The 15,739-nt window shown below is 39.5% G+C and overlaps 1 protein-coding gene across 1 annotated transcript in view; it reads left to right on the top strand.

The window, feature by feature from the left end:
• The first annotated feature begins 899 nt into the window (after window positions 1–899).
• Window positions 900–15,739, top strand: part of LOC129766580 (ral guanine nucleotide dissociation stimulator-like 1) — a 98,566-nt gene continuing 83,726 nt past the window's right edge. The window contains exon 1 of the mRNA XM_055767156.1: window positions 900–1,237. The gene's annotated coding sequence lies outside the window, so the exon portion shown is untranslated. The remainder of the gene's footprint in view (window positions 1,238–15,739) is intronic.

The following is a 15,739-nucleotide window of genomic DNA, read 5'->3' as shown; positions in this document are numbered from 1 at the left end:
AATCTTAGATCGAAGCGCAGCGAAAGCAAAGTGAACTGGATTGCTCAACAGTCCGATGCCGAATGAAAGTTTGCCTCATCGAGATCCACTGTTTATATTCAAGGAAAACATTCCCCTTCATTCTTCTACTTTTCCTTTGTTCACGGCGACTTCAAATCCTACGATTTCCCCTTCGTTGGTCGTCGATAAGTTGCTTGTTATTGACAGCTCTGTTCGGGAAAGCACACAAATGGACAGAACAAATGTATGGAAATATGGAAACGCCTAAAGTTTTCATAAATTTCAACCATTTACAAACCAGGGGATTCTAATAGCATATTGAACAAATCTTAGGGAATTTCCAATTCGTTTAGTATGTAAATCACTAAAATCCGTTCGTGGCAAAAATAGTTATTAACGTTAATTCTATTTCATAAAAACGTGACCTGTTTTCTGGTTTGGCACCCTTAATGAAAGACGTAGTTTTACGTCAAAAATCCAATTAATTTTGCGAAAACGTACCATGTTGAGTAATGAGACACTGTATAATGGCAACAAAGCTAAGTGTTTGGATTAAAGATAAACTGCACAACCCTAGCGCACCAACAGCAGCTCGTGCCCTAACCCACATCACAACAAACCACTCACGAAACAACAAACCCGCATCTTCCTCTCCCGCACAAGTTCATTATACTTCAGATTCGTTTGGCTCGGTTCATGCCATGCCAAATTTCAGCCATAACAAAACACGACAAAAGGGTCGATGAGTGCCAGGTGAGGTTCATTGGAGCGTATCAGCGGCGAGGGTTCCACGACGAAGCATCGATGTGTTTGTGGGCGACATCTCTGTGTGTGCGTTGTCTCGCACGCTGCTCGTACAGCTCGCCAGCTTCGGCTGTTCGCTCAGTTCTACGCCGGGTTTTGTTCTGATCGGAAGTTATCTCGTGCTGTGGCTGCGACGGTTTTGCGCTATCGGTTCCCGTTTGGAGAGTGGTTCTGTAGAATTTCGGGGTGTGCATATCCCGACGCTTGACAAACAGCTCCAAGATATTTTTGTGCTACATTTCCCCATTTCCGTGAAGGTGGAATTGGCTCAGTGCACGTGTGTGTGTGTGAATTTATGTGTGCGCCGCGCGCCAATTGTTTGCATTGTGTATCCTCTTCCTAAGGGATTCTGCGAGGGATTATTCCTTGAGTTGTCCCTCGAGAGGATTTTCGGAAGAGTCGCGTGCGCGGAAGTGTGTTCCCTCGTTGAATGGTAACAAAAATCAATCCCTACTTTAGAGTGTTGTGTCGTGTTGAGGTGGACAGGAAGCGTGGGAAACCCAATCTGGAGTGCTCGTGTGTATGTGTGTGCGCGCGGGTGATAATGGTAGCCCCTAATAAGCATAGTGTGCAGAATGGTATTTTCCCAGCAGCGATGATTCATGCGCTTCCATCAAACATAAACAAGTCGTAAAAAGGCATGTTGAGCGAAGGAAAAACAAAACACAGAAACACAACGAAAGGAGATTTTGCCTCGCATCGTTGGTTTTGTAGTGGAAGTAGACGATTGTTGGGGGTGAAGTGTGTATCAGCTGGGTGATGTTATGTAAAACTTAATCACTGTACTGTCATCGGGAAGTGATATTGAGGGTGATCCGATCTTTTAGTGGCGACATGCTTTCTCTTTTTGACATATTGTCTCATCTTTTCGTTTGAGTCTGTATCGAGTGTTTTGAATCGATCTTCGGGAGGAGTCGAACTCAGCACCTCACTTTTGGCAGCGTTAAACTGCTACCATCTAGCATACCGACCGGCGCTTCGACACAGTCACCAGGTTTTAATCATAATAAGGACCAGCTTGAATAAGAGAGGAAAACATGTAGCGAAACGCTCGCGCCATCGAAATAGGAAGTAGACGCTAATGTGGGGGGAGTGCGCTGTCGAGCGCGAGGGCACCGACATCGTCTCCGTCATCGTAATAGTACTATCAATAGACTATAGTAATACCTATACAGTGGACGTGGTTCGTTAGATATCGGCAAACGCCTGTTTCCGTCGTTTCCCATCCCCATCCTCATCAAGCTCGTGAATGTACCAAAGAAAGCCTGAAATTGCGACTAGGGCTTTTGTCCCCCCTTTTTTTTGCCTCGCTCCAATCTCGGTGGTCTGCTTATATCTGCCGTATTGCCAGGGATGATGGCAAAAGCATACAACGCCGAGATAACAGCCACATATATTTAGAGAGTGATTTGATTATCGTGTTGTGCTCTCTCTGTTTATGCTAGTGACTATTATAATCGAATCTAGGGTTGGTGTGTTTTCGTCGTCGTCGCTTCCGGGAACGCTTAGGACTGCACTTATTTTCCGATGACTGAGGCCGAATCATTGAATCAACTTGCTCGCGCATAATCGAACTAAGATTAGTTCGAACATTTCGGTCGATATTTGTTCTGGGATCAGTGTCCTTGTTTTCGTTTCTCTCGTTCGTATTTGCCACATGTGATGATGGGCTGAATGTGTTTCTTCACGCGCTCCATTGCATGTTGTGTTAGATAGAATTATTTTTGATATACACTCATTAGCCAAGTTATGATTTATTGCTCTCATTTTTCAGTTTTTCATATGGTGGAAACGGTTCATGATGACCTAATTGTTTGAGGAGAATTCTGTTTTATATTTCATCTCGGATATTAACTTATCTCTGTCATTTCTGTCATATTGAGAGTTAATGAATGTTCTCTTGACATAATGATTCAAAGAGTAATTTTTCAGTTCATTTATATTAGCTGTTCGGATGGGGTAAGAAAAACGTCCAGATAGCAGCTAACTCGCAGCTTCAAAGCTGGAATATATTCTTTTAATTCAATGTTTACAATTACATAGCTTTACTTACATTTTCGTTTTATCTTCCGTGTTTATCCGAAATCTGCTAATTCTGAATGAAAGCAAACTGCTAACCAAACCGTACTATTAGCTATTAGTTTAGTTTAATTTAATTCATAATTCGTTCAATTCCATTGAGTCAACACTGTACGACATATGACATGATGCTTGTTTCCTTTTGTTGGTTGAAGACAGGTTTGCGGCGTGTGGTACAACATTCAATTAAAGTCGCATGCGAAATTTGTTTATCTAGGTCGAATGCGCCTCGTCGTTCATGCATATAAATAGCATACATCAATAGAGATTCCATTGAGGCAACTGCAGTTTAGGCCGTCATGTCTTTACAAACAGTCGCGGCAGCAGCTTAGGGGCTGTCCACATACAACGTGGACAGAAAAAAGCATGATTTTAGAGACCCCCCTCTCCCTTCGTGGACAAGCGTGGACATTCCTTCTACCCCTCCCCCTGTTGTCCACGTGGACATTCCTCTGGTTTTGAGGAAAAAATCAAGAAATTCTATTTTTTCGCTTAAATTTCATTTCAAGTTTGTTTCTATTTTCTATTCCATATGTTTATTGATAAAAATTATAGTCTCACCAATGGTAACGATTTGTCTTGAAATCTTCGATTTTTTTTCAACATTTTCCGGGAGCTAATTTTTTTTCTTCCGAATTCCATTTACGTTATCCCCATATCCATTTTAAAATATCGATTGTGGGCTTATTCTCGAGTATTTTTATTAAAGCTGGCTGGCTGTTTGAGTTTTCAAAAAATCAGACAATGAAATCAAGCAATTTGTTTGAAAACAAAATTTTCTCGTCTAAACATCAATGACTTTCGCTTTTACAGGTTCGGTAGTGCCTGATGGCTTTAATGAACCTAGTAAAAACAAAACATCTGCAGCATAATCGTGATCGATGATTTCGTTGACCTACAACCCTTAATTGTTAAATCATGCTAAATATTGTCCTGAAAAATTCGTGCTGATTCTAAGGAAAAAGCCAAAAGCACATTTTGTAGGCCTACATCTTTTCGGTTATAGATGCACCGTTTTTTCCTGAGTATTTCAGCATCCTTCATGCAATTTGAGAATTCCATCCTCTCAGAACTTATGCTATGCAGTAAGTTGAAGTTCTCACAAGAATCTTAACAGTTAATAATCTGAAGATGCAATATCTGGTGTGTAAGGCGGGTGGAGTCCTAGAAGCGTTCTGGATCGTTGATTTCCATACGTTCAGCTGCTAGCAGTACTTGTTGGAATTCATCGAAACTAGTTGCTTGGTAGAAGCTCATGATACAAATTTTCTTCCAGTCCTACCAGACCCAGCCATAACTTTCTTCAAGCGAAAACCTGCTTCGGGGTTCCATTCACTTGCTAAGTTTTTTTTTAACTCAACATTCTTGTAAATGATTTGCCCTTTACAATTCGCTACAAATATGTATTTTCGTCGCGTTTATGAAACGAATCGCAGATTGAGATAATTCCCTTCAAGTGTTTTTCGGTGAAATAAACCCTTATTCCGGAATCCGGTCGGATTTGAAATTGGCACAATGTTGCGTTCTTTAACCCTCCTGTACTCGCGTGTAAAATCATAACACGTATACTCGCGCACGGTGTCACAGACCGAAAATTGAACTTCTCTGTAATGTTGCCATTGTGTAATTTTCAGGTTTTATTGGCATTCATTTGAAGAAGAGGGTATGATTGAATGAAAAAACTTCAAAAAATATGTTTTCTTCGTCTTTATTATGTTTTGATAGTCATCTTATTCAGCCTCCTCAAAATAGAGTTATTTTTGATACTCCAACAAAAATAACGAAATTCGAATTTTTCACTGTTATTAATTAAAAGTAAGCAACTGAATATAATTTATGGAAGTATAAAGAGCTATAAATTAAAATAAAAACGTATTAATCGATTGTGGTTTCATTGGAGTAAGAATCAGAATATAGCATAACTGCATGCTCGAAACAAACATATTTTTTACATTTCATGCAGTTGATGCGTGTTTTTCGGGTCTTTTATCGAAGAGAAGAATATATAACGACCTCCTAGATAATTACCAGACGATGAAGATTCTGGAAAATAAAGTTTGCATATTCCTAATATTCTTTGTCTCTGTTTTTTTGGTAAACTAAGAATTAATGTTTTTTTTAGATGGGGCATAAAAAGATAATATAAACGAATTTCTAGGAATTTCCTTTTCTTTTTATTGTTTTCTTGTGGATATTGTCCATTATAAGAAAAATATCCCCGAAACTGTAACTGTTAAAAATTACAATAAGGTACCGATTAGTTTATAGTTTACTGTTTACAATTCTTCCACAAGTGAAATTCTTTCACAAGTGTGTGAATGTATAACCATTATATTAGGCTGTCAAAAAAGTCCTGCGGTATTTCCGTGAGGTGTCGTTGTAAGCGCGTAGTTCTAGTTGTATTCATTGTATCGAGTCATACTATAGCTTGTTGGAAAGCGCGATATATTATAGCGCGCTATAATATAGTCCTTGACAGTGTTTTGTTTGGTTAAGTCGTTCGTGAGTTATAGTGTCGCAAATATGGAGCAAAATAAAGAGAAAATCCGACATATTTTACAGTACTACTATGACAAAGGCAAAAATGCATCTCAAGCTGCCAATAACATTTGTGCAGTCAATGGACCCGATACAGTTTCCATTTCCACCGCACAACGATGGTTTCAACGTTTTCGTTCTGGTGTAGAGGTCGTCGAAGATGCGTCACGCTCCGGAAGGCCTGTCGTCGAAAATTGCGACAAAATCGCTGAATTAGCCGAGAAAGACCGGCATAGTAGCAGCCGTAGCATCGGCCAAGAGCTGGGGATAAGTCATCAAACCGTTATTAACCATTTGAAGAAGCTTGGATTCACAAAGAAGCTCGATGTATGGGTGCCACACACGTTGACGCAAAAAACATCTTCGACCGTATCGACGCATGTGAATCGCAACAAAATTGACCCGTTTCTGAAGCGGATGGTGACTGGCGATGAAAAGTGGGTCACTAACGACAACGTGAAGCGCAAACGGTCGTGGTCGAAGCCCGCTGAAGCGACTCAGACGGTGGCCAAGCCCTCATTAACGGCCAGGAAGGTTCTGCTGTGTGTTTGGTGGGATTGTCAAGGAATAATCTATTATGAGCTGCTTCCCTATGGCCAAATGCTCAATTCGGACCTGAACTGCCAACAACTGGACCGCTTGAAGGTAGCACTCATGAAGAAGAGGCCATCTTTGATAAACAGAGGCCGCATTGTCTTCCATCAGGACAACGCCAGGCCACACACTTCTTTGGTGACGCGCCAGAAGCTCCGGGAGCTCGGATGGGAGGTTCTTTTGCATCCGCCGTATAGTCCGGACCTTGCACCAAGTGACTACCACCTGTTTTTTTTCCATGGCAAACGAGCTAGGTAGTCAGAAGTTAGCCACAAAAGCGGCCTGTGAAAATTGGCTATCCGAGTTTTTTGCCAATAAGGAAGCGAGCTTCTATAACAGGGGTATTATGAAGTTGGCATCTCGTTGGGAACAAGTCATCGAACAAAACGGCGCATATTTGACTTAAAACAGATGATTGTAACTAATTTTATGAACAAATGAAAATTCAAAAAAAATACCGCAGGACTTTTTTGACAGCCTAATATAACAAACTGGTTGTGGTAGACGAAGCTTTAATCCGAAACTTAACTCGCATGAGTATGGAGGATTTCCAATATTTACTTGGAAAAATCTCGCCAATTATTAAAAAAATCGATACAAACTTTCGCGAATCAATACCACCTGATGTGAGGTTGCTAGTGACATTGAGATATTCGGCTACAGGTGATAGCTATTGTTTACACATGTATCCGTTCCGGATATCTGAGCCAAGCATTTCTAGAATCATTCCAGAGGCATGCAGAGCTTTAATGGACATTCCGAATGATTTCGTCAGGGTGAGTGGAAATGTTGGTATAGGAAACTATTTTTATTCTTTACAAATCGAATATCTATACAATATGGTTATACTGAAATTCTAACAAGATTTAGTACAATATTTTAGTACAAATTTTTTTTTTTTATCTAATAATTAAGAACTCAGAATGTACAAGAACGTCCAACATATCAGTTACTTGGTATTTTTTGAGATTGGGACAATGTCGATGTACAGGGTTTTCCAACTTTAAATTCCGAAAGTAAATTGAAATAAAACACACTTAGAATTCGAATTTCGATGAAACTTTTATTTCAAATTAAAGTTTGGTTTATGCCATTATGTGTGAAATACAACATCATTCAAATGTCCACCTAGGCCTTCCTCGCACACCTTGATCCGAAACAGGTTATTTTCGATGACTTTTCGGCATATATGGGGTGGTATCTCGGTCATATCTTCACAAATGTTGTCTTTCAAATGTTCAAGAGTTTGCGGAGAGTTGGCATAGACACGGTCTTTCGCATAACCCCACAAAAGAAAGTCTAGCGGGTTCAAATCGCATGATCTGGACGGCCAATTGGCATCACCAAAACGCGAAATTGTGCGTCCCTCAAATTTCGTTCGCAAAATGGCCATGTTCGGTCGTGTTGTGTGGCACGTGGCGCCGTCCTGCTGAAACCACATGTCATCCGTATCTATATTTTCAATTGGTGGCAAAAAAAATCGGTAAACATGCGGCCATAGCGCTCACCATTCACAGTTACCGTCTCGCCGTCCTCATTTTCAAAGAAATACGGCCCGATGACTCCACCAGACCATAATGCGCACCAAACAGTGACTTTTGGCGGATGCAATGGCCTCTCAACAATCACGTGTGGATTTTCTGAGCCCCATATACGGAAATTTTGGGTGTTCACATAGCCACCGAGCTCGAAATGTGCCTCGTCGCTGAAGAAAATTTGATGCGAAAATTCAGCATTTTGCTGCTGTTCTTCGTTCACCCAATCGACGTATGCCCGACGCATTCCATGGTCACCACGCTCTAATTTTTGTACCAGTTGGACTTTATATGGATGTAGGTGCAAGTCCAAATGCAAAATTCGCCACAATGATGTGTTTGACAAGCCCAATTGCTGAGCACGCCGTGGAATCGAAACATTCGGGTCATCCTCCATACTGGCAGCAACAGCAGCAATATTTTCGCCCGAACGCACATTACGATGATGCACAGGTTTCACAATATCCGCTACGGATCCAGTTTGTTCGAATTTACGCACTACATTAGCGATTGTGTGCTCTGTAGGCCGTCCATGACGACCAAAATCCGTCCGTAATGCTCGAAAAACATTTTTATAGTATAATTCAACAAAATTAACACGTTGTGCGATGCTAAAACGATCCATATTGTAAAATGGCAAACATTCAACAACTAACGCTTTGGTTGACAGCTATGTCAAACGGTTGTCAGCGCAGGGCTGTATACTTTCGGAAGCCCGAAATGGAAAACCCTGTAGATGTCGATGGCTCTGGGGATACAATAGTGTAACTACAGTTGCTGTGAAGTTGTATACTCAAAAGGTGCGCTTGTAGTAGTTGGCACATACTCGGTCTCGGAAGATAGAATAGTGAAACAATTACTTTCAGAATTTCAAACAGGTGTACTAGATCGATCAAGTTCATCAAGTTTGCGCATATCCCCTTCGAATAATGCGTTTTTTATGTTGTGCTGATTAATTGTTCTCTCTACATGGCTTAACTTTCGCAGCTCATTAGCCACATATTCTCCATAAATTGAGCACTCATCTCTTTGACATGCATTTTTCAAAATGCTGTATGCCTCCTCTTCGCGATCCGAAATAGGTGAATTCTTTCGTTTTCTTTTAGGGGCAATAGATTTTTGACGCTGCTCTTCACGTTTGTTGTTTACTTCCTGTAGGTCTGCTTGATTATTTGGATGTTCTTCTTCCTACAATAAAACAATGAATAATTGCATGAACAAACTCAAATAATACAATGGTGAGAAATAATAATATTATTTATCTATATATAAAAATGGATTTCTGTCTGTCTGTCTGTCTGATTCTTATGGACTCGGAAACTACTTAACCGGTCAACATGAAAATTGGTATGTAGGGGTTTTTGGGCCCTGGGAAGGTTTTCGTGATAGTTTGAGACCCCTCCCCCTTCTCAAAGGGGGGGGGGGAGCTGCCATACAAATTAAACACAAATTTCTACATGAAACCAAATTAGGCATATTGAGGTTTTAGGGTGCAACAAATGTTTCTATGGTGGTAAGACTCTCCACCCTTCTATCTAAGGGGGGGCTGCCATACAAATGAAACACAAATTTTTGCATAACTAATCAAGCAAATGGAACCAAATAAGGCATATGGAAGTTTTAGGGTACAATAAATGTTTCTATGATTTTTTTTTCCCCTGTTGTTTTCCCCACTGCGTCCATTATTCTGAACTATTGTGGTATATCCCATTTTTTTGTACTCCGCTTCAAGCTTACCTACTACTTATTGATGAAGAAGTAGACTGAAAGCTATAGCGAGATAGGTGCCAATCAGGAATACTCTGTTTGATAAATTTTATAATCCTGATCGGCGACGCAGACCAAATTTCCTTGGGCTCCAAAATAGCCTTATCAAGGTATTGCAGTCTGCGTCTAGTTAGAGCTCCACAATTACAGAGCAAATGTTCCGAGGTTTCACTTTCGGTATAACAAAAACGATAAATATCATCTTGCACTAAACCTATGTTTTTGAGATGGTATTTACTCGGACAGTGTCCTGTTATAAGGCCTGTGATTGTGCCTAAGTCTTTCTTATTAAGACTCAGCAATTGTTGAGTAATTTTAATACTCGGCGTGATAAATTTTTTTGACTGGTTAAGTTGTACCGCCAACCAGTTGGCTAATACTTCCCGGTCTTCGCAGTTCTTCAGCTCACCTTTCAACACACAGTCAGATATTCCACAGAAAGGTTCTGGACCAGTGAAAGGTGAGCTTGAGCCGTTCCTGGCAAGTTCATCTGCTCGCTCGTTTCCCTCTATTCCACAATGGCCAGGAATCCAGTACAGTTGTACCGAACTTATCCGACTTAGTTGCCGTAATAGGAGAATGCATTCCCAGACAATTTTTGAGGAGCATTTAAAAGCATTTAGAGCTTTAAGTGCCGCTTGACTGTCTGAGAATATGCAGATGTTAGCATGTCTATATTTTCTTTTAAGGCAGACATTTGAGCATCCTATTATCGCAGCTATTTCTGCTTGAAAAACTGTTGGCCAGTTTCCCATAGCTACAGAGATTTTTGTTCTGGGACCATACACTCCAGCACCTGTTCTGATTCCCATTTTTGACCCATCAGTGTAGAACATGATTGAACCATTACGAACACTGGGACCGCCTTCATTCCATATTGAACGAGAAGGCTCGATTACACTGTATGGAATGTCGTAGTAGTCCTAGGTTCCATCCAATCACTGTTCATCTCTGAGGATGGTCCTACGGGTAAGAGATTCAGGATGCTCAAGTGACCAATTTTGTCTCCGTCTAGTATTTTTTTCCATTGTTTAAGCTTAAGAGCGCTTTTCTTAGCCTCTAGCTGAACATGTTGGTTCAGAGGTAGCAAGTGAAGGATAGCCTCCAGTGCCTTCGAGGGTGTGCTTCGCATTGCTCCAGTAATTGCAATGCATGCTAGTCGTTGGAGTTTGTTTAGCTTTTTTGTAGCTACAGTCTCCTTGGTCTTTGGCCACCAGACTAATGAGGCATAGGTTATTCTAGGCCGCACAATGGCAGTGTAGACCCACATTACCATTTTTGGTTTAAGACCCCATGTTCTTCCTATCATTTTAGAACATGCCCATAGGGCTGTATTGGCCTTACTGATTATTGCATCTAAGTGTGCATTCCAGTTGAGTTTAGCATCTAGGATAACACCTAGATATTTCACTGAAGCGCTGCATTTTATTTCCACTCCCCCAAGATATAAAGACTGCAGATGCTGTTTTTTCTTTTTGGTGAATGGAACAATTGTTGTTTTCGAGGGATTTATGCTCAGACCTTCTGTGGTACACCAATTTTGTGTTAGGTTTAAGGCCATCTGCATTCTACTCGATATCACGTCGTCGAACTTGCCTCGTATGTTTCTATGATGATTAGACTCTCCACCCCCCTCTCTAAGGGGGGGGGAGAGGGGAGGGGGGTTGCTGCCATACAAATGAAACACAAATTTCTGCATTACTCGAGAATTAATCAAGCAAATGAAACCAAATTTGGCATGTGGAGCTTTTAGGGTGCAATAAATATTTCTATGATGGTTAGACACTCCTCCCGTTTGCGCTAGCGAAATTGATCTTTGTTCGAAACTGGAAATGGATTTTAATGTGATGAAACGCACTCCTATATCTTCTTCTATCTATACCGAAAAAAGGGTCGCCAGATGTTTTGATAAGAGCAGAACTCGAGGAAGTAATTGTCCGATTTTAAAACATTATAAAACATTTATTCCATGTAACGGAGCAACATGTTATTTACAAGTGGTTGAAAAATCTTGAACGAGAATTGTGTCTGAAAATAATCTGATATTATAATGATGAGTTTTGTTATAAATACTAGGAATTTTATAGTAAAAGGTAAATTCAACGGAGACGAATAGACGATCAATCAATGAACAGTTCTGCGATTGGACCCATGAACTTGCTCATAGTAAGAAAACGTGAATGTTTGAAGGTATTGATAACAAAAAACAAATTTCTAGTGGGACGAAGTTTGCCGGGTCAGCTAGAAACATTCAATAATTTTTTTGGGGAAATAGAACAATTAGAAACGCTCTTTTCATGAATTGACTTGAGTTCGAAACAAAAATTAACATATAATTTATATTTTTTTCAGATGCCTTCTTCTGAAAATGAATGGAGAAAGATAGCAAGAGATTTTGAATTGTACTGAAATTATCCACATTGTATAGGCGCTACACTGTCCTCAAGGATCATTAGATATCGAAACACTAGATGGGAATAGCTATCCAGGACGAAACTGGTTTGCAGGACTTGCCGAGCACGGAAGTCAACTTTTGAAGCTAAAGAAATCAAAAATGAATTCATGAAATATTTTCGATACGATGAAATATGAGTCCCTTGGCAGGACAATTACGCCTAACTTTTGATGTTTCTCAGATATATGTTTCAGAATTCCAAAATAAACACACTCACACTTATTTCCACTCGAATGAAAACTCACCTCAAAGTTCTCTTCGTCACTACCAGCAGTTGATATTGTTGATTTGGGTATGTCCACGTCCAGTAAAAAACTCAATGGCTCATAAGCAATTTAGTTTGTTTACCCGGAGAAGAGCTACTATTTTTCTGTTGCACTTTTTTTTCGCTCGCGATGGAATGCAGTGCGTAAATTTTCTATTTTGTTTTTCACGTCTTTGTATCGAAGTATTTTGTTGTTCCATAATTCGAGTGAATTATTATAATCGTCAATAAATGACGTCGTTCTTTCTATATTTCATTCCATGTTGTTCTACAAACGTCGCACCGATCCGCTGGCTGTTGGATAATCTTTCTTTCTTTGTTTTTAAGAGGCTTTAAACTTTGCAGTTCATTCGCCTCTAATGTTGGATAATGCCCACACTGATCAACACAACCGATTTCGTCGAAAAATGATGCACCACAAAAAGCAACAACAATTGACTCGTAGCATGCATCAAGAAGATTTCTCGCGTAATTTTTGAAAAGGTCCTATGTAACATTCACATCAACTCGAGAAAAACGAAGTTGAAGACCGGAATATTGTTCCGCGAATTGTACTGAACAGCGCTTCAAATACTTGCATTTCGTACTAAAAGCAGATCAATATTGTTATAACTCGTTGAATTGCACTGAAAACGATATCAACACCCGAAAATAACAAAAAATCAAAATGTCCGAAGTGCGACTTCGTGTTGTTTTGATTGCTTTGTTACTTCGGACATATTGAGCGTCAGAGGAAAGTGGTGTCCGAAGCATTAGTGGAGTGCTTAAAATTCGAAAATGTACATTGGACATTTTTTGTATCGGTGATAAAAAGGTACTTGAACAGCTGTTTTCGCATTGCATTCAATGATTGAGCACTAATAGTGTGCGTCCATTAACTCGATTTGTTTACGTTTGTTACTTAGGACCTTTTCAAAAGTTACGCGAGATTTGTTTCTGTCGTTTAGTGTTGCGTCGATGTAAAGACTGTATGCGACGTGCTTCTATACCGCTACATGTTGCCTAAAAATACGAATAGGTCGAATTGCTGCTTTAGGGTACCTCGTTGATTGTTGAACACTTTCCAAATGTTAAACAGTCTGAGGAATTCTAGTTAGAAGTAGGGCTATGGAGTTGGAGTCGGAATGAATTTTGTTATTCAAGGGACGTTAAAAAAATAAGTTTCAGTGCCTCATAAATCGCGGAAAAATAAAGTTAGGACAAAAAACAAGGTGATTTTCGTAATTTATGTTTTATTTTTTATTTTTCTACATAATCGCCGTAACGTTGGAGGCATTTTTCATAGCGTGGCACGAGTTTTTCTATTCCGAGCGCGAAGTGAGTAGCGTCCAACTTTTTGAAGTACGATGTAACGGCGTCACGTTTCAGTGTTATCGAATCGTTGACCGGCGATTGGTCCTAACTTTATTTTTCCGCGATTGTGATTTCGAAATGTGATTTCATCACATTTTTTATCCAACCATCTAACATCGACATCCCGATAGACCACGCGACCAGAATGAAAACGTGATACGTGATTATTACAAAAATAAAAATTCGCTCGATTAATCGAATATTGAAAGATAATTATTCGAATGAATCGAATCATAACTGAGTGGATTTCCGAGCGGCACTCGTTTATATACCGATTGGTGTGATTTCAATAGCCTGTTTTGATAGCAATTTTAGGGTTATTGAAAAAAGTTTTTGGATCAAAAAGTAACGAGCATATAATGCGTAGACATTTTATCTTTCGAATGAAGTGTTTGTCATACCATTTCGTTCAGTTGCTTAGGAGCTATAAACACTCAAAATCTGATTCTCCAGCGTAACGCTTTCGTTTTCGAAACTTTCAATTTACACCCCAGTATAGAAATGAAAGACGTAGTCCTACGTCAACATTGGCTGTAAACATTCGAGATGTTTTTAACCATATCGACAGATTTTGTTTTTTTTCCTTGAGGTCCAGCAGACTGAAATAATATTTCGAATTACCTACTAGTAACAAATGTAACAAGTGTACTCACTATGATCGAAAGAATAATCGTCTGGGCCATTTCCGACATTTCCGGTGCATATGTTAAAAGTGAATGCAGAAATTTTGTGTTTCATTAGTATGGCAGCTAAACACCCTCCCACCTCCCCCCCGCCCTAAGAAACATTCATTGTACCCTTAAACCTCCATATGCTCAATTTGATTTCATTTGCTTGATTAATTTTCGTGTAATGAAGAAATTTGTATTTCCATTGTTAGCTATGATTTTAATAATTTTGTATAATCGTATTAATTTTTTTTCTTTCCAACTTGTCGTTATCTTTTTTGACATTCATTTGCAGCATGGCGTCCTACTTCCTGTAGTCCGATGTTGCGTTCGATGATCGTGTTTTTAATGAGTCGGTTGTCGTCAAAATAAATGAAACGGTTTTCGGAAACGGCAGGGCTTAACGTGTTAACTTATGTTGTGAAGAAAACTAGGATTGTGTAAGCTTTTATGAATAAATACAATTGTTTGAGTGTCACACAAGCCTATAACTGGTATAATTCAGTGATGTAAACATGTATAGACTGCAATTGTCGGATATAATACAGGAAGATTGAAGATTACTTTTACACACCAATTCTGCAGCGTTTGTACTTTTCTAAGTTTTGATTTTGCAGCATGACCCCGGACAATAATTAAATATTGAAGGATGGAATGGATACACGCATAATAAAATTGCAACAATGCTTCTTTCGGTACGAAACAATGCACTCTTTACATTAGGCCACATAGAGTCGAAACTTTTTTCGATACATGCTCTATATGAGAATTCCATGAAAGACAGGAATCTAAATGTAGCCTTATGTGTTTGAAAGTTGTAACTTTTTCAATAGACAGGTTCCTGACACGATCGGGGTGTTGAGATATTTTTTTGCGTGGCGAGTGAAAAATCATGTATTTCGTTTTAGTTAGGTTCAAGGTAAGATGATTGACGCTGAAGTATTCCAGGAGAGTCGCCAAATCTGATTCTATGTCTGCTAGGACTTATTGGATATTAAAACGAGGGTAAAATAAAGCTGAATCATCTGCAAAAAGCCTTGATATTCCATGGAGCTTCAGATTACCAAAGTCATTGATGAAAATCAGAAAAGGTAGAGGACCTCTATTACTTCCTTGTGGAACTCCTATACTGATCTGTCGTAAACCACTGCGAACACCGTTTATTGAAACAAATTGTTTTCGATCAGATAGATAGCTTCCCCTTACGCCATAACGGTTTTTTCAAGAAAATTTCATGGTCAAGTGTATCAGAAGCTTTTTTTTAGATCGATGAATAATCCTCCCACGATCTTTTTCTGGTCAATTTCGTTTATTAGTTGATCAACTAGTTTGGTAATAGCAGTCATTGTTCCGCAACCATCCCGGAAACCGCACTGATACTTGTACATAACATTGTTGGCACTTAAAATGCTAATAAGACGGTTGGTAATAAGTTTTTCCAAGATTTCATTAATGACAGACAACGTTGAAATTGGTCGGTAGTTCGAAGGGTCGCTCGTGTCTCCAGATTTAAACACTGGCAAGACCTTGGCGATTTTCATAGCATTAGGATAAACACCAGTTGTGATTACTCTCTTGAAAATTTTTGAAATAATCTCAGAGAACCGACCCATGTTTGTTTTTATTAGGTCTGCTGGAAAGCTGTCAACCCTTGCTTTTTTTAACGTGAGGTTGGCTTATC

Source organism: Toxorhynchites rutilus, chromosome 2 (assembly GCF_029784135.1).
Source record: "Toxorhynchites rutilus septentrionalis strain SRP chromosome 2, ASM2978413v1, whole genome shotgun sequence".
NCBI classification, from domain to species: Eukaryota; Metazoa; Arthropoda; class Insecta; order Diptera; family Culicidae; genus Toxorhynchites; species Toxorhynchites rutilus.
The sequence above is the reverse complement of the archived record's forward strand: the minus strand, read 5'-3'. Positions and strand labels throughout refer to the sequence as shown.